At 60.7% G+C, this 22086-nt stretch overlaps 1 pseudogene; it reads left to right on the top strand.

Moving 5' to 3' along the window:
• Window positions 1-1310: 1310 nt before the first annotated feature.
• LOC124093720 (probable RNA-binding protein 19) lies at window positions 1311-21133 on the top strand (annotated as a pseudogene).
• The last annotated feature ends 953 nt before the right edge of the window (window positions 21134-22086 follow it).

Here is a 22086-nt window from a genome sequence, read left to right as displayed (position 1 = left end):
GAAATGCCAGGTGGGTGCTGAGTGCTCCTCCAAAGGGTGGCCAGGTGGGGTCAGCCTGATCCAGCGGCCGCACAGCCCCTAGTGCCCGCAGTGCTCCTCTGCCTGGGAAGGCTGTCCTTTCTCGTCTTCCATCCAAATGAGCTTCAGAGAGGAGGCCACAGCCAGGGCCCTTTGTTCTTGCCTCAGTTGTTACTTCTTAGACTGGGAACTTGCAGGCCTGTGGTCGCGCTCGGCCACACGGGGCAGAGTCTGTGGGGAGGGCTGACTCACGGGGCACCATCTGGAAGTGCTGCCCGAGCCCCTGTCTCTTGGGAGGCTGACCTGGACGTGGAGCATCAGAGACAGCGTGATGTCCATGGAGGTCCCACATGGGACCTGAAGGTCTGGCCATGGTGTCCTGCTCCCCAGATCCTCCCACATAGGCTGGTGCCCTGGCCACACAACAGTGCTGCGCAGGACAGGAGGGGGATTGTCCATAGGCTCCAAGTGCCCATTTGGGAAGAGGAAGACCCACATATGGGACGTGGTCACACCCTGGTGTTCAGAGTGTCCACTGCAGACAGTGTCCTCTGAGTAGGACAGAGTCACAAACACTTCTGCAGCACTAAGTGTAGCCGGTGCTGGGTAGTAGCCACCCACTGACTGTTGCCACAGTCTGGCTGGGCACAAATGCCGCAGTCTGGCTGGGCACACAATCACGAGCCACCACACAGCTTGTAGATTCAAACAGCAACTCTTTATTCCAGAACTCACACCAGCCATCTACAAACACGTTCTGGGGAAATCCACGTTCTCTGCCCAAATCCACCTCCACTGGGCTTCTGTCTCCCAAAAAATATACTGTCTGAATCCCGTGAGAACTCACGGGGAACTTGGGCAGCAGGATATGCCCTATTCCCAGCAGGAATAATCTTAAACCTGGAACGCCCTAAACCCGATTATCCTAAACCGGGAACACCCTAATCTGCCCTGGTCCTTGAGCAAGGTCATCTACATGCAATGTCACTGCAACATGGGGTACGCTGGCAAGGAAATTGTCATACCTTCTTGGCTAATGGCTCCCAGCAGACTCTTGGACCTTCAAGGCCACCCTTTGCTTGGGGACTGTTGTGCCATTCACAGGCAAGAGGAGGAGGCCTGAGTGGGTGAGTTGACCGACCCAGGGCAGGCTGCACGTGAAGCGGGATGGAGCCAGGTGCCTCTCCTCCCCCATTTAGTAGGCATGAGGGACTATGAAATGACGCCCTTGACCTTGGGCCTGGTGGCTAGCACAGCACAGCTGCTCTGTGTTCATCTGGCCGACCCCTTAGTGCCCGGCCCTTTCTCACCCTGAGATCAGGCCCAGCTCCAGCTCCAGCAGGCTGACGCCTCCCCTGTCCTCAGGTCCCCTGTCGGAGATCCACTACCCCATTGACACCCTGACCAGGAAGCCCAAGGGCTTCGCCTTTGTCACCTTCATGTTCCCTGAGCACGCGGTGAAGGCCTACGTGGCCGTGGACGGACAGGTGTTCCAGGTGAGGTGGCTTGTGGGCACCGAGTCACTGAGCCTGGCGACAGAGAAGGCCACCCCAGGTAGCTGTATGAGCAGGCGCACGTCCACATTCTGGGTCCCAGGACCCATGGTGGCCAGCCATGTGGTCACCTCCAGTAAGCTACTTGAAGGGAAGATGCTGTGAGAGGGGAGCTTGCTGAGGTGTGTGGGTTGAGCTGCTGCTCTCCCATTGTCCCCGTGCGGTGTGCCCAGGCCCGGGCAAGGCCACCTCCAGTGTTCCTCCATCCATCTGTTCATGGCATATTGGTCTTCCGGACACTGGGCCCGACTGGCCCCAGCCATGTGCAGCTCACAGTGACACCTGTGCAGGGTCTGCTGGGGGGAGTCGGGAGCCATGGGGTGCTCCCAGAGGGTACACTCCCCTTGGCGTGGCTGTGTCGGGTGCCCCCATCCTTAGCTGGACGGAGAGTAACCACGTGGCTTTCTGCCTGCCGTCCCCATCTCCTATCAGGGCTCATTGCTGAGTCCAGCTGGCTTATGACAAGGGGACATGATGGAGGGCGGGGCTCTGCTTACCTCCTGCTCTGTCCCCTCAGGGCAGGATGCTGCATGTGTTGCCGTCCACCATCAGGAAGGAAGCCAGTGAGGATGCAGACGTCCCCGGCTCGTCCTACAAGAAGAAGGCGTCCGAGGACAAAGCCTGCAGCTCTAGGTCCTTGTCTGCCCTGTGTGGCCTCTGCGCCCATCTAAGCTCTGCTGCCCGCCCCCCAGCCTTTCCCCAGCCGCCTGGGCCCTTTCCCTCTGTAAGGTGGGGCCTTCAGGGCCTCAGTGTCCCCGCTGCACATTGGGAGAGCGGGACTGTGCCAGCATAGGTTCTGAGGTGTCACCAAGGGCTGGGTCCCTGGCACAGAGCAGGTGCCGACACTTGTCAGGGCTTGGGTTTGCTTCACTGCAGGCCGGGAGCTTGCCCAGGACAGGAGAGCTGGCGGGGGGCGGGGAAGGCCGGCGAGGCTCTTGGCAGTTTTGGTGTCTGCGAGAGGCCTCTGTTGGTCCCTGCCTGACCCATTCTGCCTGCCCCTGCCCTCAGCTCCCATAACTGTAACACGCTGTTCATGGGGCCCAATGCCGTGGCCGATGCTATCGTGCAGAAGTACAGTGCCACCAAGAGCAAGTGTTCGACCATGTGAGTGAGCAAGAGTGTCTTGCGTGCGTTGAGTCCACAGACTTCCTTCCAAATGCTGTCCACGGCCGCCCTCTGCTGTGGTCGATTCAAGCAAACCCTGGAGTGTTTTTCAGCCACTTGGCAAAGGACGTCCCTTGGTTCTGCCCATTAGCTGCTTTCTCCATTGTCCTTTACCCTCCCTCACGGCACTCGGGTCAGCGATGACCGTTGGAGGTAGAAGGCCGGCCCCGCGTGTAATTGTGAGCGTCCCAGTGGCCACGTGTGTACAAAGAAACAGGCAAAACTAGTCTTAACGAGACACGGTCTTCAACTTGACGTCTAGAGCCTCGTCACTTTGACGTGAGCAACGTAAAAAGCCACACTGTTTCTTCCCTTCTTTCCATCAATCCACTGTATTTTGTGGGTAGCACGACCTGGATCTGAACATGCCACACTTCAGGTGCCTGGTCTTGTGGTGGCTTGTGGCTGGGGAGGGCAGCCTGGCCTGAGTTGGAGGGACAGCCACAGCCTCTCAGGCCCCGCCCATGCCCTCTGAGCACTGGGGCTCAGCAGCACCTGGACAGAGGTCCCACCTTGTAGTGCCACCTAGAGGAGGCAGGGGATGAGAGGAGGGTTTGGGGGAGCTGTGGCAGGAAAGTGGGCGGGTGGGGAGGTGACAGAAGGAAGGACTGCCTGTAATGGGGTCAAGGTCAGCGTATGCAGAAGCCCCAGGGTGCAAGTGGAGCCTCACAGAGACCTGCCCACTGCAGGAAGGGAAGAGCCCCAGGGTGGGCAGGGGATGCATGGCTGTGGAGGGCAGAGAGCTGGTGTAGTGCCAGAGCATGGTCCCCACCTCAGTGTGGGTGGGCGACAGCACCCTGAATCCCCTCCACACTGGGCCTGCCCTACTGGCTAGGTCCTGCCTGATGGGCCCGGCCTCCTCTTCTCTCTCCACAGGAGACCAAGGACACTGTGGCCGTGCGCTGGCCCTCTGGGAGACTCAGCTGGTCCAAGAAGTGCGGCGCTTCCTCATCGACAATGGCGTCAGCCTGGACTCTTTCAGCCAGGTGGGTGCCTGCTGCCCCACTGACCCCACCTCTGGGGAGTCGACTGCTGCTGATACAAAGCTGGGGACAGCCTCAGGGGAGGCTGGGGTATGGGTGGGTCCTGGGCTTACTGGATCCAAACTGAGTGCTCAACTTCAGAGTTGCCCCTCCCAAGGACAGGGACAGCCAGCTCCTGGGGGCGGTGGGCTGCTCCTGGGGGCACAGGCTCCTCGCTGCTTCTGCTTCCCACGCCTGTGTCCACAGGTGGTCCGCAGTGCCAGGAAGAGCCCTCCATGCTGAGGTGCCAATCTCGATTACTGCCCAGCGGCAGGGCGCCTGGGAGGTCCATCGGAGCTGTGGTCAGTCACTGTCGGGATCTGGTGACTCAGCTGGGGCTGGGATTCGACCCCGGCGGGTCTCACCGGGTGCCCTGGGCCTTCGCCCTCAGCGGAGCTGCCTGTTGGCTGTGGAGCCAGCGGGTGGCACCTCTTGGGTCCTCCATGTGCCTGGCCACTGAGCCCCCAGGTGCACACCTTGACTAGAGGCCACCAGGTCAGTGCCAGTGTCCAGCTGAAGAGCCCTCCTGCCGTCCCTCACGTGGCCTCTCCTCCCTGCAGGCGGCAGAAAAACGAAGCAAGACTGTGATTCTGGCCAAGAACCTCCCGGCAGGCACCCTGGCGGCCGAGCTGCAGGAGACCTTCGGCCATTTTGGGAGCCTGGGCTGTGTGCTGCTGTGTGAGGGTGGCGTCACTGCGATCGTGGAGTTCCTGGAGCCCCTGGAGGCCCGCAAGGCTTTCCGACACCTGGCCTATTCCAAGGTAGGCCGCTGGGAGCTGCTGCGGGGAGAGGGCCCAGGAGCTGGTGTGCCCACTGCCCACACGGGCTCGGCCTGGCTCCATCTTGGTGCTGGTCCCGCACCCCCACCCTCCCTGAGGACGCTGCAGAAAGCACCCTCGGCCCCTGCCCAGCTCCGGCTGTCCTCGGCCTTCCTTTCCTGCCTCGACTTGGGTCTCCCTGGTTGGCTGTGGCGCCGTCTGTGCCTGTGGTGAGCTGAGGCCGGTCCTGCATGCAGGGCCGTCCGTGTGTGCACACGTGTGTATCCGCAGCACAGGGGCCTCTGGGGCTCCATGACAGGTGGCCGTGAGCCAGGTGGCCTAAGACCACACAGTGCACCTGTCGCAGTGCTGGCAGGCAGGCAGGTATCCAAGAGCAAGATGTGGCCAGGGCTTCCAAGGGCTCTGGGGAGGACCTGTCCTGCCTTTGCCAACTGCTGGGCTCCCGGTGTCCATCAGCTCCCTGTGCCACTCCCATCCCTGCCCTGTCTTTACGTGGCCTTCTTCTTGGTCCCAGATCCCTCTCCCGGGTTTATTGCCCACCCAGATAACCCTGGACCATCTCGGGGTCTTGATGGTACTTTCAGGGGATGCACTGATAGATCTTGGGGGTCTAGATGGTCATCTCTTGGGGAGACACCTTTCACCCACCACAGGTCATTTGTCTGCCAGGCCCATTGGTGCTTTGCAGGCCGTGGTCCCCAGTGACCCGCAGGCAGGCCTTCCTGGCCCCCTCCAGCCCTGGGGGGTTCCCAGCTGGGGCCCTGCCCACTGCACCATCAGGGCTTGGTGAGAACTTGGCCCGTGAGACTGCTGAGTCTCTGGTGGCCCTGCCAGGAGCCGTGCCTGGACTGCAGCCGCCCCTTCCTATTCGGGAAGGAGTCCCCATCACCAGAGTGGATGATGGCAAAGGCACTGTCCAGGCGCAGCCTCCCCTTTGACTCTGACAAGTGTTTTCTTCACTGACCATTCCCGTCAGCAGCCTCGATTGAGGCCCAGTGACCCGAAGCCACACAGCTCCTAAGTGGCACCGCCAACTGTCCGACCCCCAGGCTGCTCCCACTCCCTCCCGAGCACATTTTTTTTCATTTTCTTGTTTGTTTTTATACCAGGGATTGAACCCAGGGGTGTTTACCCACTGAGCTTTGTCTCCAGCCCTTTTTTATATTTTATTTTGAGACAGGGTCTCACTAAGTTGCTTAAGGCCTCACCAAGTTGCAGAGGCTGGCCTCGAACTTGCTGTCCTCAAACTTGCTATCCTCCTGCCTCAGCTTCCCAAGCCGCTGGGATTACAGGTGTGCGCCACTGCGCCCGGCTGCTTGTTTTTTTTTTTTTTTTTTTTTTTTTCCTGGACATAAGTAATCTTTGAGGCTTGAATGCAGTATGAAATTTGAAAAGAGTCCCAAAGGCTGTAAGTTGACAAGTCTCCCTGCCATCCTGCCCTGTAGCTACCCAGGGGCCTTCTACTGAGGTGCTATTAGCAGTGGCTGTCTCAACCTTTTTTAAGAAACCCCTGGCACACAAGTCGCCTCTGAAAGGCAACAGGAATGCTGTTGGCTTTGCGACTTGCTGACTTGCCCTGGAGCTGCTCTGTGCCAGCAGTTCCTCCCCTTGTCACAGTCCCCATTTCATCCTCTGACTAGAGAAAGCACCCAGGGCACCTGGAACCCACCGCAGGTCAAGGCGACAGAGACGTGGCCTTTGCCTCTCAGCCTGGGCCCGAGTGTTTTCCTCAGGCACCCAGAGCTCTTGGGGTTCTGGGCTGCGCGTCTCCTGGCTCCTCTGCCCTGCCGAGCACCCATCTTCTCCACCCTGGGAGAAGCTGTGTCTCGTGACAGGGACCCACAGTGTTGGCACCTTTGCCTCTACAGTTCCACCATGTCCCCCTGTATCTCTAGTGGGCTCCAGTTGGCGTCTTCTCCAGCACAGCCCCTCAGGGGAAAGAACCCAAGAAGCATCTGCGGGAGAGAACATGGTGGAGCCAGAAACCGGCAAGAACAGGTTAATGTCCTGGGCAGGCGGGCGAGGGGTGGGCAGAGAGCCAAGAGCTGTTCAGCAGACAGCTGCTTTACAGCTTTGTTCATCCACAGACCAGCGGGTCTCGGTCTCTGATTATGCAAGTGTTAAAACATCCCTGAAAAACAGCATCAGAGCCGGGTGATGAGGCCCACGCCTGTCACCCCAGCAGCTCAGAAGGCTGAGGCAGGAGGATCCTGAGTTCAAAGGCAGCCTCAGTGAGACCCTGTCTCTAAATACAATACAGAATAGGGCTGGCCTGGGGCTCAGTGGTGAAGCACCCCTGATTGCAGTTCCTTGTACCAAAAAAAAAAAAAAAAGATATCAGAATTACGAGTCCAGGGGCTGGGGATGTGGCTCAAGTGGTAGCGTGCTCGCCTGGCATGGGTGCGGCCCAGGTTCGATTCTCAGCACCACATACAAAGAAAGATGTTGTGTCTGCCGAAAACTAAAAAAAAAATAAATATTAAAATTCTCTCTCTCTCTCTTAAAAAAAAAGAATTACGAGTGCAACGTAATGTAGCATATTTTTAGTTTGTCAGCTAACGGTTAAGGGAAGAAAACCTAGATCTCTTCATACCCAGAAGAGCCCATGAAAGTCCAGAGCTCCATAGGTGGCTGAGGGGCTGGGGGCCATGTTCTTGAAGTGGCTCAGCGCCCTCTGGTGTCCAGCGAGTACCCAGGCAGGAAAGGAAAGACCAATGTGTGTCCCCAGCCACAGGGGTGCCAGCCCCCTGGGTTCCCCCTCACAGTGGGGCATTTGAGGCAGGATGAGGTTTTCCTTCAGGACTGTGGTGCACACTGCAGGTCATGGCTTGGCCCTGGCCCTCGCCCGTCAGGATGCCAAAACCTGAGTCCCTCCCCGTCCCCCAGCTGCCCCTAGGAGACAGGCAGCTTCCCATGGAACCACGTAGTCTGGAGACCACGACCACGTCTTAGAATAGACACCTGGAGGGAGGTTCTGAGGACTGAGTTGTTTGACCCAGATGTTCAGATTTTACCTTCTGCCCACCCGCCCCACACAGGGCTTCCAGTTGCTCAGTTTACTAGGATAAGGATTTTCCTCTTAAAAATAGACTGTCTCTTGTTTACCACCCTCCTTGTTCTCGTTTATTTACAAAAAATTAAAGTGTTTTACAGTTTAAAAAAAAAAAGTAGAGGAGGAGTCGTCTCTGGTCAGCCAGTGTCGGTTGGATTCTGCGGCCTTCTCTGAGCACAGGCCTTCCGCCATGCCCGAGGCTCATGTCCACTCCCCGTGGGTCTTCAGGACTGGCCGTCTGTGCTGCGTGAGGTGACCGCCCCTCGCGGCTGGCTGCTGCCTGAGTTTGTTCCCACCAGAGGGTCCACTCCACAGCAGCATCTGCCTTGCTGACCACAGCACCCTGTGGAGTGCCAGGCCCCGGGAGTGACAGAGGGCAGAGTGGCACCTGCTCCCTGCCTGCTGGCCTGCCCTCCACGTCCTTCCACTCAGGAGCCACTGCTGGGGAACTGGCTGCCATGCTGGTGACGTGGGCAGTGCCGTCCTCGGCCCCTGCTCTGGGACTGGGCCGGCTGCCTCTTCTCAGGCTGTTTCTGACCCTGACAGAGAGAGTGGTGCCCACGCACCCTCCTGAGGACGCGGGAGATGCAGCCTACTGGCCACCGACACCCCCACGTGGTGGGAACACCTGTCTGTAACCGGTGGCTGCTGCCCATGGTGACCAAGACAGGCGTGGCATGACTGTCCCCAGCATCTCTCGGCTGGTCACAGGTAGTGTCAGAGGGAGGCCTTGATGGCAGACGGGCTCTAGAGCATGAACAATGGCTTCTTGGCACCCGTGTCTGGACCCTGTCAGAATGCTCCTCTGTCCCCGGTCCCCCAGTTGGTTTTGAGGTCCTGTCCCCTGTCCTCAGGTGGGTGTGGAGTGTCCCGACAGTGTCCAGCCACTTGGAGGGGCTGGCTTCTGCTCACTGGCTGACAGAGGAGGCCTCAGCCTGGATCTGCTCCAGGACGTGGTGCGACGTCCACCCGCTGGCCTCACGTCACCTCCTGGGTCAGCGCCCTGAGCCCGTCTTTCTCTTCTGACCATGTTGCCTACACAAGCCCCCATCCTGGTCCCCTGAGCTGTGCCCTCTCCCCTGCATCTCCCCACCCCACTCTCTGCCTGTTGTTCCAGATGTCATCTTCCCCAGGATGACAGGAGGGGGACCAGGTGCCATGTCTTGGGCTGGGCGGGGCAGGAGGGCAGCTCTGGCATCTCTGCTCTCTGTTCTGGTCTCCAGGGGGGCGGCCGTGTTATCTCGCCACCACCAAGACCCGCGCCTCCAGATAAAGAGCTCCGGGTTGGGGGGGTCCTGGAAAGCTGCTGGTGACTGATAACAGCCCTGCCGGCAGCCGAGGGAGCCCGGAGGGGGCAGCATGCACATTCCGCGCCTGATTGTAATGAAGCCCGAGCCCTGGATCTGCCTGTGTGCCACAGTCCACCTCTCAGCCACCGATATCCACGCCTGGCTTGGCCTCTAGAGGTGCAGCTAGCAGTGTCTCAGGCAGGTGGCCTTGAGTCTCTAGGGCCAGCTGTGGTCCTTGTGGTGTCACGGTCACTCCTGGGGTGGTGTGGGACATCAGGGATCAGCGTTTCTCAGTGATGCACAAACAGCAGCTCAAGAGCATCCTCAGGAGTAAAGGCCCTGGAGCTGAAGGCCCAGCCAGGACCATCTAGTTCAGATTGGAGACTGAACTGAGCTTCAGAGAGGCTGCTTCACTGTCCTGAGGTCACACAGCTCATTAGAAGCACACCCAGCGCACAGGACTCCTGTCCCAGCACCTGAGTGTAGAGCCGTGATTGGGGTCAGTCCTCTCAGGTCTGGATCCTGGCCTCACTCCTGCCAGTGGGTGAGTCCTGTAGCCTGTCTGTGCCTAGGTCATGAGACATGAATAGAAGCTTCCCGTTGGGTGGTTTGAAGGTCTGACTGGGACAGTGAGACCCTGCAGTACAGGGCCCCATGCTTGATGCACCTGCCTGCTGCAAGTGTGTGGGTTGGGGTCCCCACTCCTCCTGCTCCCCGTCGCTCGCTTGGTGGACGGTACTGAGCGCCTCCTGTCTTTGGTCCTCAAGATGCAGACAGAGCCACTTGGAGCTGTCCCCAGCCAGGCCCCAGGGAGACAGAAGGGAAAGGGAAATACAGGGTGGGATGTGACTTAGAGGGTTTTTGTTGTTGTTGTTGTTGTTGTTTGTTTGTTGTTTTTTAATTATTTTGGCTTTAAGCACAGAGGGCAGTGAGGTCAGGCCTGGGGTCAGTAGGCTCCATGTGTACAGACTGACACCCGGCTTCTGCAGCGAACCCCTCAACGGCTCCATGCCCCATTTCTTCCTTCTATAAGTGGAGCAAGAACCAGCCTAGCTGCCACCTCGGGAGGCCTGGGGGACTGACCATCACTCACCCCTCAGAGCGACCCAGGTCTCCACATGGCAAACTTGGGAAGACAGTGTTGGGCAGGGCTATGTGATGGCTCAGAGCCTGGCTGGCAGCCGAGGTCCCCAGGCCCTCAGCCACCCATCTGAATGTGCCATCGGGATGGGTGGGTGGCGTGGGGGCCTGGCACAGGCCAGCGCACTGGGAGCAGCACCTGATGGCAGTCTGCATGCCCCCTGCTCCCCGTTCCTGCGGTGGGCGCACAGCCCATAAGGAGCTGCGCCTGCGCAGGTACCACCTGGGAGTGTAGGGGCTGCATGTTCCTCTTTCCAGGTGTTCTCCAAAGTGGGGGCCATGAGGAACTGCTCCATCTCCAGGAAGAAGAACACAGCAGGTACCCTGTTCTTGTGGAAGGATGTGGTTCTGGAGAGTCCACACCTTGGGGGTGGCAGGCTTATGCAGAACAGCCCTTCCTCTGCTGGAGGCCCCTGCTGTGCTGTTGGAGAGGTCCCTGACCCAGGCTCTGAGTCAGAGCCTTTGTTGGCCCTCAGGTGGTCCTGAGCTGTGTGAATGATAGGCAGCAGCAGCACCCATCAGCACCCATGAGCACCCAAGGCCTCCCTTGTTCCCACGCCTTGGCACCCAGGAAATCCTCAGGCGTAGCAAAAAGGATGGATTGTGGGCTTTCCCCTCAGTTCCAAGGGAAATGACCCCGATGTAGAACTTCTAGAACATTCTACCACATCAGTAATACTGCACCTCCATGGCTAGTAGGTAGTGGGGCAGGCATAGGCCCCCTGGCCCCTCCGTCAGCCCTGGACCTTGTCCAGACGCAGTTGTCCTCTGACCACATGTTGTCCAGCCCTGAGTCTTCAGAGCATGAGCAGGGATGGTCCTTTGTCCTTTTCACAGCCATGCAGTCCTGTCCAGAAGCCCTTGGCCTTGCAGAATTGGTGGGTGCAGAATTGGGTGCAGAATTGGTGTGGTGCAGTGTGAGTCAGCTCAATACTTTCCTGGGTGCCTGTGTGTGTGGCCGTAGTGACTGCTGCTCCTTCATTCCCAATAGGCCCTGGGCCACCAGGTAGTGGGCACCCAGGACAGTAGACCAGAGGAGGTGCCATCCCTGTCCCCAGGCACCTGCAATAGCAGGGGGACATATGAGCTGGTGGCTTCAGGGCAGGAGGCTGTAGCAGGAGGGCCATGGTAGGACTGCGGTCTCCAAGTCAGACTGGGGCCTGGAGGCAAGGAGGCCAAGCAGCCTGGTGGCAGAGGCTGAGGCGGGAGGTGCCCTGCAAAGGGAGGCAGACTCCCGTTGAGAAGTGGCTTCTGTGCCCGGCAGAGGTTTGGACTGTGGCTTGGTGGGCAGCCACCGAGAGTTTTAGCAGACACTTCTGTGGCATAGAAGTTAGAGTCCCTTGCCTCCGACTGCTCAGGCTGCTGGAGCGGAGGGCCACGCCTGGGTCCTTCATCAGCAAAGACAGCCTGCCTTAGGGTTCTGGAAGCCAGAAGCCCAAGGCTAGGCATTGGCAGCAGTGGCTCCTTCTGAGGGCTGGGTGGGGAGGGGCGGCCTGTCCAGCCCTCCCTGGCTGTGATGGTGTCTCTGTGCCCACAGGGGGCTTTCCTGTGTAGGCCTGTCCTGGGTTCCATCCCCACACACCTTTTAAAGGACACACACACACACACACACACAGAGTCAGAGCAGCAGACCCCCCTGGGATGGGCTGCTGGTGCTCCTGCCCTCCCACCTCGGAGGAGTGGGGAGCCAGGTGGAGTCATGGCTCTTGGCCCTCCCCAGGGGGACTTTCTATCTGAGACCTGGAGCCAGATGGGAGGGTCCGGAATCCCCACCAGGAGGCAGCCCTGGGTGCCCGACAGCGTGTGGGCTTATCCTGTGCAGTAGGTATGGAGGGGCTGTCCTGGTGGAGGGCCCCCTGGTCACCGAGGTGGTCATCCCTGTCTGTCCCGCTCCCTCCAGAAGGCGGGATTCTATGATGAAGTTAATCCTCATGTCAATCATCGGTTAATTAACAGTCCTGAGCCTCAGGTGGCGGGCTCAGCGGGAGGGCTAGTCAGAAGGTGGGCCTGGAGAGGAGCCATGGGGTGGGGGTGGAGGTCCTGGGCTCACTCTGTGCCCCACTGGCTGGGGGCTCCCCCTCTTTCAGGGGTGCTGCTTTCCATGGGATTTGGATTTGTGGAGTACCAGAAGCCGGAGCAAGCCCAGAGAGCCCTCAAACAGCTGCAGGTAAGTGGGGCTCAGAGCTGAGGTCTGGGGCAGGCCTCGGCAGGTGGCAGGGGCTGTTGGCCTCTTCTGCTGGGGTATCGCGGGCGCTCACGTCCTGCTGGCCCATCCTTCCGGGTTCTCCAGGGACCACGCCCAAGAGAATGAAGAGCCCCTCACCCTCCAGGGTCACTGTCCTTCATCTATTCCACTCACACTCCTTCCCTGTGGGCCTGGTTTCTGCCAGGCACCGGGCTAGGCCTGGAGAGACCTTCCTCTTTCTGGGGTGAACAAACAAAAGCCCAGATCATGAGAAAAGCTTGGATACGGGGGCTGGGGACATGCTCAGTTGGTAGAGTGCTTGCCTCGCATGCACAAGGCCCTGGGTTCCATTCCCAGCACCACACACAAAAGGCTTGGATAAAAATAACTTGAGAAGTGGGGCTACCTAAGGTCATGTGGGTGAAGGGGGCCTCTCTGAGGAGCAGATGGTTGACCTGACCCTACTGACATGAAGTCAACTGCACAGAGACCTGGAGGGAAAGCTGTATAGGAGCCGAGAACAGCAAGTGCAAAGGGCCTGTGGCAGGGACTCTGAGGTTAGAGTAGACAGAGTGTGTGGTGGGGTCAGGTGAGGTGAGAGGTGTCCAGGAATAGGTTCACAGGCCCTCTTAAAGGACTGGAATCCAACCTGAAGGCTGAGCAAGACTCTGGAGGGTTTGGAGCACACAGGGAAGGGTCTCATTTATCCTAGAGGACGGTCTCCAGCTATTGTGTGGAGATGGGATGAGAAGAAGGGGAATAGGCAACCCTGTGGTCACCAGAGCTCTGTAGCCTGGACCAGGGTGGGGGCAGCAAAGGTGGTGGAAGGGGCTGAGAGAGTTTGGACAGATCCACATCCTGTGCCACCGCCTGGGCCCAAGTCCTGGGGTAAATGGAACCCTTGGCAGGAGGAGGGAGCTGTGGCCGCAGAGCACATGGCCTGGGATCTCTGCCACCCCCTGGGGAACCGCCCTCACTGGCAGTGACTGCAGCTCCCTCACTGAGGACCACGGTGCTGGGACTGGGTTCTCAGGGCTGTGGACACAGTGAGCCCACAGGCCCTATGCCTTTGAGTGCTGTAAGGTCAGTGCTGCCACACGGCGCAGGGGACATCATGAGCCTGGGTCTCTGTGGCCGCCAGCTGCTGAGCCATTTTGGTGAGGCCCCTCTGTGCCTGCCATCCCCACCCCTTTGCCAGGGAGCAGGCGGTCTCCCACCCTCTAGCCATGGCCCTGCTTTGGGGACACGCAAGGACAGGGTGAACAGTGAGGACAGGGGATGAGCTGTGCTGTCTCCTCTCCAGGGTCACATCGTGGACAGCCACAAGGTGGATGTGCGGATCTCAGAAGGAGCCACCAAGTGAGTCTTCAGTGCCTCCCCTTTCCCATGATGCCCCTGTTCTTTCTGTCCCTGGAGCTGGCCTCCCAAGGGTGTCTCAGCCCTTCCACGTCCCATGTCCCTTCCACCTGCCCCCCCGCCCTCTAGGGTTCTTCCTGATTAGGGTTGGGGGTCTTCGCCACACCTGCTCCCTGCTGAGCTGGGGCAGTGCTGATGACTTGGGGGATGTTTCATGCACCTTCTTTGAACCCCGGGGATTACGTGCCGCTGGAGGTTGGCCGAACCTCTCTGGAGGCCATGGCCCTCACCCTTCTGTGCTCTGGGGCGGCCTTCCTCGGGCTGCACAGCGGTGCCAGAGGCCTCAGCAGTTCAGCAGGTGGCAGGTGGAGGCAGACGCGTTGGCCCAGCGACCCAGGTGTCCGGAGGGTGAGGTCTGCTCCTGGGCTTCCGGGGCACACGTCCCAGTGAGCCAGCGCACTCTGTGGCTCCTGACGGAGGTGGCACGTGTCATGTGCCCCTGCTTGCCATTATCATCAGTGTCACCCACCTGCCTCCAGTGTAAAACCTACTGCTGCCAGCAGTCTGGAGCTGGGGGAAGGCATTTATTTGGTGATTTCCAGCAAGTTGGTCGGGTATGGGACGCCTGTGCTGGGCCTCCTTAGCCAGAGGAGGGTTGGGTTGGGGCCCAGGAGGGTCACAGGGTTCCTGAGGGGGACTTGGGAGCCCAGACCTGGAGCCCAGACCTGGAGCCCAGAGCCTCAGGTTCTTATCCAGGGACAGGTGACCTGGGTAGGGGACTTGGCCTGTAGAGTACAATGTGACACCTGGGGGTGGAGCCTCCAGCATGCGCCTTGCTCACAGCTCAGTGGCGGCCTCTTCCCAGTGCCTTGTCCCCAAGGCCAGCCCGAGGCAGCCTCGCCAGCTGCTGCAGCCTGGCCGATGTTCACATCATTTTATTCTAAGCTGTGTTGAGCCCTGTTCCCCAGATGCTTTCGGCCCTGGGTGGCGTTTGCTTATGGGATTTGCATCCTGGGGACGCTGCTGCTAGGACCTCCTGCAGTGGGGGTGCCCCGAGTCCTGTGTCTGCCCTGGAGTCGTTTGGCACGCGTGGCGGATGGCGAAGTGCACTGGTCATCCCTTGCTGTGTCATGGACACCCTGGGACCTGCAGCTTCTGCAGTAGCAGGTTCTGTGGTCGGAGCTCAGCAGCCCTGCTGGGTTCTGGCTCAGGTCTCCTCTGGGGCTGCAGTAGGTGCCACCTGGGTCGCAGCCCCTGGAAGGCCCACTAGCACTCACGACTCGGCCTCTGAGGGGGTGCACACAGGGCGATGGTCGGGGCCCAGGCCCTCACCTGGGGCTTCTGCCCTGGACGGCTCGATTGTCCTTCCAACATGGTGGCCAACTTCCCCAGGACGAGGCCCAGGAGAAAGCTGGAGGGTTGGCCAAGGTGACCTGTACCCTCCCCTCCTCTCCAGGCCAGCCCTGACCTCTGCCCGGAAGAAGCAGCTTCCCCGAAGCAGACCTCGTCCAAGATCCTGGTGCGGAAAATCCCCTTCCAGGCTGACCGCAGGGAGATCCGCGAGCTCTTCAGGTGAGCTCTGCCGCGGGAGGGTCATGGCCGCCTGGGCAGGGCCGCCGCTGGCTGGGCTGTTCTCATGGGTCAGCACTGTGGGGTTCAGAGGTCATCTTCTGGCTGACTTGATTCATCTCCTGTGACCTCGGAAAAGTCAAAACATCCTTCCTCGGGTGGGAGGGGGGTGAGCCAGTGTCCCCCTGGCTACCCAGCAGCTGCAGGAGGCAGGTCAGCATCGCTGGTGACCCAAGGCAACTCTGCTGAGGCTCTGCCCAGAGCTGGGTCACCAGACACCAGCCTCTTGATCCAAGCTCCCAGGGCGTCATCCTTTCCAGCCAGTAGTGGACCCCTGGGCTCAGTGGCTCCTCACAGGATGCCCACCTGAAAGGCAGCAGACCACCTGCTTCCCACGCCGCCTACTAGCACAGGAGCCAGATGCGGAGGGGACAGCGACCAGCGGGTTGGGGGCTGTGGGGACGCTGCAGGCCCATAGTGATTCCACAGAGGAACCCGGATTTCAGACCAGGTCCTGTTGCATTTGGAAGGAGGACCCGGCCGCCCAGTCTTAGGGGAATCTAGCAGCTGGCTCCACACTGCACAGAGCAGAGCCATCTGCGGGGGCAGCCACTGTGTGCTCTGTGTCCAGGCTTGGCTGGGGTCTAAGAGCAATTAGGGTCTACTGTGTGGGTGACCATGGATAGGAGAGCAAAGTCCCTAGAATCACCAGTTAGCATCTGGCAAGGCAGACCACGTGCAAGAGGAGACAAGGAGTGACCTGTGTGACTGTGCCCTGGGCGCCCCCCTGTAGATGGGGATCCACTCCTGCTCCCGCCCACCCTCCTTCATCTTCAGGCTCCACTGGCTGGAGCTGGTCTGGGCAGCAGGTCTCCCATGGTCCTGGTGCCCTGCCTGGCAGGATGGGGTCACGACTCGGGGGGTTATTTCCCTGCATGTGGAAGGAGCTTGAAGTCGTGGGTAAGGTGAGGGCCGTGGCGCGTGCGTCTGCGCACCGCTTCTGCTTCTTGAAGAGTCCAATTTAAGACCCGCCAGATCAGCACAGGCTGCTGAGAACAGCATGTGTTGATCAGAAAATAATGTCCCTGGAAAACACAGTTCCTCTTGGCTCCTTGTGGGCAGAAGGACTTCTTTGATCTCAAACTCCATGCCTATTGTAGGAGACCAGGACTTAGTGTCCCCTGAACATAATTACCGGGTCCCCTCCCTGCATTGTCCTGGTGGAGTTTCCCAGACCTGGGATCCAGGCCCTTCCCTCTCCTGGCTCCCTCTCCAGGCCTCCTGGGTGGCACTGGCTGATGGTTTGAGACAGTTCTGAGTGACGGACAGCAGGGGTCACTGTGAGCCTGCTCAAGGACTGAGGCTCCTCCAGGAAAGCCCCAGGTCTCAGACAAAGCCACCAGCCAGCAAAGGTCACCTGCCAGGGGAGGACCTCAGGGCTGGGGGACAGTCTGGTGCTCTGCATCAGGCTGGTTCCCCAGGCTGCCCTCCCAGGTGTAGGAGAACCACCAGCCCCTGTGTGGCACGTTCTCTCGATATTGTGTCTGTGCCTAGCGCCTTCTGTGCACCTGTCCCCCTGTGCCACATGCAGCCCTGTGAGGGAGGAGTGGCCACCCTATACCCGCAGGGAGACTGGAAACGAAAAGGGCAGTCCTGCCTGGGACCCCACCACCATGACGGCTGAGAGTTTCAGCTGGTCTGACCCAGAGCCGGGCTGGAAAGTCTCCTCTCTGCCACCCTTTGTCTTCCTCCCGGGTCTGGAAGGGCCTGTGGTCCCCTGGTTGGTCTGAGTGGGGACGCTGTGCCTCCGCCAGCGTGTCATTCTTACCAGGTGCCGTGTGGTCACCACATGCCACTGTTTCAGGCAGCCCCAGGCCCTCCATGGCCCAGAGCCTGTGGAGACTCCGGAGGGAGCCCACGCAGCAGGCTCCGCTGGCCCCAAAGGCCTCCGCTGGGCCCCCCAGGGCTCTGCCCTCTGCACTTGACCACACTGTGCTCCCACCCGTGAGTAGTCCAGCCTTGGTGATGCCCAGACGGGCGCCAGAGGCCCTGCGGACCCTCACTTCCTTGGGGTCATTGTGGGTGGCTCAGGGACTGCTCTGGGAAGCTCAGAGTCTACGCACCGTGGAGCAGGCTGGGCAGAGCGGCCCCACCCCCTGCCTGGCCACTGGCTTCCTGAGTCTCGGTTTCTCCTGGCTTCAGACCGTGCAGAACTCATAACGCAGGCGCCCTGGTTCCCGATGGTGCAGGGGTGACCTGGTGGTCCTGCGTGCTGCGCCAGGATAGGGGACTGGGCTATTTCTGTCCTCGGGTCCCGTGGTCATCAGAGTCTGGGGTTTGTCCTCAGCCCCATTTCCCAGTAGGGAAACCAGCTCCTGAGCCCGAGCCCTGCCCCCTCAGTCCTCAGGCACCTCAGACTGTCACCCTGCTCCTTCCCTCACTGAGTGGCCGCCCTCCCGGGAGCTGTTCAGAGGCTGAGATGAGATCAGGCACCTGGCAGGAGCAGCAGGCGGGAGGACCTGCCAACAGTGTCACCCAGGGCAGAGCCATCGGTGGCAGGACCGAGTCCTTCACACTTGCCTCCCTCCCTAGTCACATCCCACCTTTGTAGCCTCCTGAGCTGCCTTGGGCCAGGCTCTAGGGAACCTGCCCCCAGTTCTGCTGCCCCTGCCACCTGCCCAAAGGCACTATGGTCACAACTGGGGGCCCCAGACTCTGCAGGGCCCCAGCACACAGTGGCTTGAGCAGACTCCACCCCATAGCCAGAGCAGGGCAGAAGGGGCTTCGGCCCCCCAGCAGGTGCCCAGAGACCTATGTTGCTTCAGATTCCTAAATAAGAAAGGAGGTCCGCCATGTGCCCTTCCCTAGTCCCCACCTGAAAGTCCCTCGGGCAGAGAGGCTGTGGACTGGGGGCGTGCAGGACAGGCTCTGGGGCCTCTGCCCTTGGGCACCAGCCCCTGTGCACAGAGCTGAAGGGCTCACTGGACAGGTCTCACTTCTGCCCATGTTTCACATGGTGGCATTCCATACCAGGGCACTTGTGGGGACGGTGCTGGGAAAGAGGTGGCCAGGACTGAGGGCACTTGGGAGGCCTCGGGGCTGGGCTGGGCATGTCCCCATGCTCTCGTTCATTGTCCCTGCAGCCCATCGTGCTAGGAGCGCTGTTGGGTGCTGGTTCTGGCCAAGGCCCTGGCGCTGGCAAAGGTCCCTAGAGGCCTCATCCCCCTGTGTCAGTGGCCTTCCTTAGGGTGGCCTTGCTTTGAGTCCTGGTTTCTGGAAGGCAGTGGTATCCCTCTTCTAGGAAGGAGGTTCTGTGACACAGCTGGCCCCGGGGCAGGTAACCGCATGGCCACACAGGCCGTGGTTAGGGTTCTGCTCCGGCCGTCGTGGAATCCTCCGTTTTTGTACCAGGGCCTGGCCGAGCACCAGGCTCCATAGGTCCCTTGGTCACCTCTGCCTGTGGCCCTGGAAGGATCACGACTCCCAGCCCCGGCTCTCCATCTGCCCTGGGCAGTGTTTCCAGCTCTCAGGGCCTTGGTCTCCTGTCTGAAGGGGGAGGGGGAGCGTTCCTAGAGCAGGAGGCAGAGACCAGGCCGTGGGCCACCGCCTGCAGGCCAGCCCCAGAGCCCCCGCACACGGCTTCCCGCTGGCTGCAGGCAGCTGCCCCTGAGGAGCAGCTTGCTGTGGGCATCTGTGAGGGGGCAGTGTTCTCATTGGGGTCGTGGGTGCTAGAGTGTTCCCCACTGGAAGGGCCAGGTGACAGCTGCTGTCCTCCCTGTGTTCAGAGGGGCTGCGTTGCTGAACCCACCCAGGATCCCCGTGTTCTTCTTCGTCATTTTACAGATGTGGAGGCTGAGGCCTGGGGACTCTGGGCTCCCAGGTCACCAGCTGGTCACTGTAGGACCACAGCAGGAGCCCAGGTACCTGGGCTTTTCTGGACCCCTGTAGGCCCAGAACAAGTCCCTTAGCCTCGATTTGTCCTGAACTGGCCCCTCTCGCTACCCATCCTCCTGGGAGGAGCCACAGAACAGGGGGCTCTTGGGTCATGTAGCGCCCCACAGAGGCCGGGAATTGGGTCACCAAGACCTGTGGTCCCTCTTAGGAAGCACTGTCCCGAGGCGGGCGTGGCTAGGCCCTCTGTGTTGATGCCTGACACAGCTGCAGGGGATGCAGATGCAGGTGCGAGTGCAAGTCAGTGTGTGTTCTGCCCGGATGTAGCCAGTACCTGCTTGGGTGTCCCACGCGAGCGTGGGCGGCAGCCACAGCCTGTGTCATCACCTTCCATTTCCTGGTGCCCGTTACCTGCCCACGGATCCAATCTCAGAGGCCATTGTGCACCTCGGATCAGTGGGGCCCTGGCCTTGAGCAGCGGCAGGGATGGGGAGGAGGCTGCCAGCCCCGCATCCTGTCCCCCGTCCCCCTCTACGGCCAACAGGGTGCAGTTGTCAGGCCCTCCTCCGCCTCCCCGTGGGCAGCTCAGCGTGTCCCCACCCTGAGCCCACTAGCTCACCCCAGGGAATTCGGGAGCTCACCCAGTGCCAGGTGCAGAGTGGGGATGCAGAGGTGCACAGGACAAAAGAGGCTGTTGCATTGGTGGGTGGGGTGGGGTGGGCTGGGAAGGGTGGGCAGGGAGCTGGGCAAGGGCTCCAGGTGGGCACCTTTCACAGCCTGGGCCAGCTCGGGCGATGCCCAGAGGCCGTGGGGTCTCTTAGATCACAGATGCCTGGGGCACATGTTCAGAGGGGTCCCAAGAGGTTGGGGTTCCCAGAGAGAAGGTGACAGGGGCTTAAGGATACCACAGCGTGGAGAGGACAGGAAGGGCCATGTCCCCTTTAGTGATGGACAGTAAGACGGGGGAGTGGTTCAGTCAGTCCCCCTGGGCCCCTGGAAGGGCACCGAGACGTTCCACCCTGGGCCAAGCACTGTGACACCACCCTTGCGGAGTCCCCAGGCCAGTGTGGAAGGAGGCCAGGGCTCTGGGGGGACGAGGCACCTGCAGACTCTAGAGGAGGAGGAGGAGGAGGAGGAGTGGGAGAACATGAGGTTCTTCAGGCTGCCTCTGTACAAAGAAAGCCTTAAATTGAGTGAGGCTGCCCACCAATGAGTGGTTAGACTAGCAGAAAGACTAACAGAGCAGGCAGCCCAGAACCCAGCTTCCCTGCCCTGTTTCCTAACTGGAGGGCCAGGGAACCAGCACCCCTGCTCCAACTGCTGTGGTCTCCTGGCTCTTCTCTGGCCAGCACCAGAGTCGTGAGAAGCAGAGAGGACGTGACTTAAGTGTGACTGGAGGTCAGGTCCATGCTCTGCCACTTCCTAGCTGGACAGCCTTAGATCTCCCGTGTGCTTCATTCCCGCCCCCTGCACACCTACTGTGGGCCATTGAGAGGATCAGGGCCGTGGCATGCTCCATCAGGGGGAGCCTTTTTCAAAGCCCAAGCCAGATGTCCTGCTTCTCCAAAGCCACTCCTCATCATCACTCTGCACTGCCCCTGGGGTCCCTGGGGTCCCTGGGGTCCCTGGGTTCTACATCATTGCACCCAGCTTTATTGAGCTCCTACTATGTGCCAGCCACTTCCTATGCTATTGGCATCTGGCCTCCAGTCAGAGTAGTGGGGGAAGGAGAAGGCCCGCGGGGGTGGGGTGTGGGGGGGAGATGTAGGAGGCCTGCGGGGGTGGGGGAGGGACAGAGGCAGCCCTCGGGGGTAGAGGGGGGACAGAGGAGGCCAGGGAGGCTGGGGCCTGCCCTTCCCTCTCCTCATGCTGCCTTCCCTCTCCCCTCCTTCCCTCCCCATGTCCCCTCCCTCACCTCCCCTGCTCCTCCCTGCGCATGTCCCCTCTGTCTCTGCCCTCCTGGACCTGCGTCTCCCCGCCCCCGCGTCCTCCTCTGGCACCATCTGGGCTCCTACAGAGCCCCCGAAGAAGAAGCCGTCTGTGGTGTTGGACGGGATCCTGGAGCAGCTGGAGGACAGTGACCGTGAGGGTGACGAGCAGACACTGCAGCTGTGAGCTGGCACAGAGGTAGGTGGTCAGGGGCCGGGCTGGGACACCGCCCCCACCCCTGTTCGAGATGCTGCCCAGCAGAGACGGCTAGGCCACAGCCTGCACCTGAGTCCCAGCAGCCACCCTGTCCCGTGGACCACAGGCCAGGGCACCCTGGAGCCGCGGTCGTTGCTCTGTCATCGGGGGTGACCACGGTCAGCGAGCCAAGGAGTAAAGCTCAGGACGTTCCCGCGCTTCTGTCTGCTTCCTAATCGGGGCTGCTGGGTGGGGACCCCGATGAGCCCAGGGCCCCTCGGGCTCTCATCAGCTCGCTCTGTACATTTGTAGGGATGAGGTTCCCATCCCTGTCCAGTGTCTAAGGTGGCCTGGGTCCTGAGGAGGGCTCCCCAGCGCTCAGCTCGCTTCCCGGGCGCAGGTTCCGCTCAGCGGCCTGGCTCGGCCCTGGGCGCATTGGGGACACTGAACCCAGGGCGGCTCCCGCCCAGCGCCACCGCCCCCTCATCCCCTCCTTGCTGAAGTAGGACGATGGGGACGGTAGCCCCGTCGTGGAGGCCAGAGAGTACCGGGCGCCTGTCCGGGGTCCCAGTGCGAGTGAGGCCTGCTGGCAGGATGCAGGCCAGGCCTGAGTGACCCCGAGACAGGAGCAGAACAAGGAGAGCGCGGCCCTGACCAGGCCTGCTCAGAGCCGTGGGGGCAGTGGCCATGCTGGACACTGTCCTCGGCCTGGCCCAGGCCCTGCCTCCTGGCCTCACATTGCCAGTGGGGACAGACCCCTAGACAAACAGGAAGCCACTCCCCATGAAGGCCCCAGACTGCCGGGCCCCCGGCCTCCCGTCACCCACGGAGACCCCCCTCTTCAGGTGGCCAGCGTGACCTGCTGGCACCACACTCTGGACCAGGCTGACCCAGTCTGACCCCCTGGCCTCCCCCCACGAGTGAGGTCACCTCCTGCCCAGACC

The sequence above is a fragment of the Marmota monax genome, unplaced genomic scaffold (assembly GCF_021218885.2).
Source record: "Marmota monax isolate L192 unplaced genomic scaffold, Marmota_monax_Labrador192_F-V1.1 WCK01_AAM20220418_F8-fsc01813, whole genome shotgun sequence".
Classification (NCBI taxonomy): domain Eukaryota; kingdom Metazoa; phylum Chordata; class Mammalia; order Rodentia; family Sciuridae; genus Marmota; species Marmota monax.
This window is presented reverse-complemented; position numbering and strand designations above follow the sequence as displayed.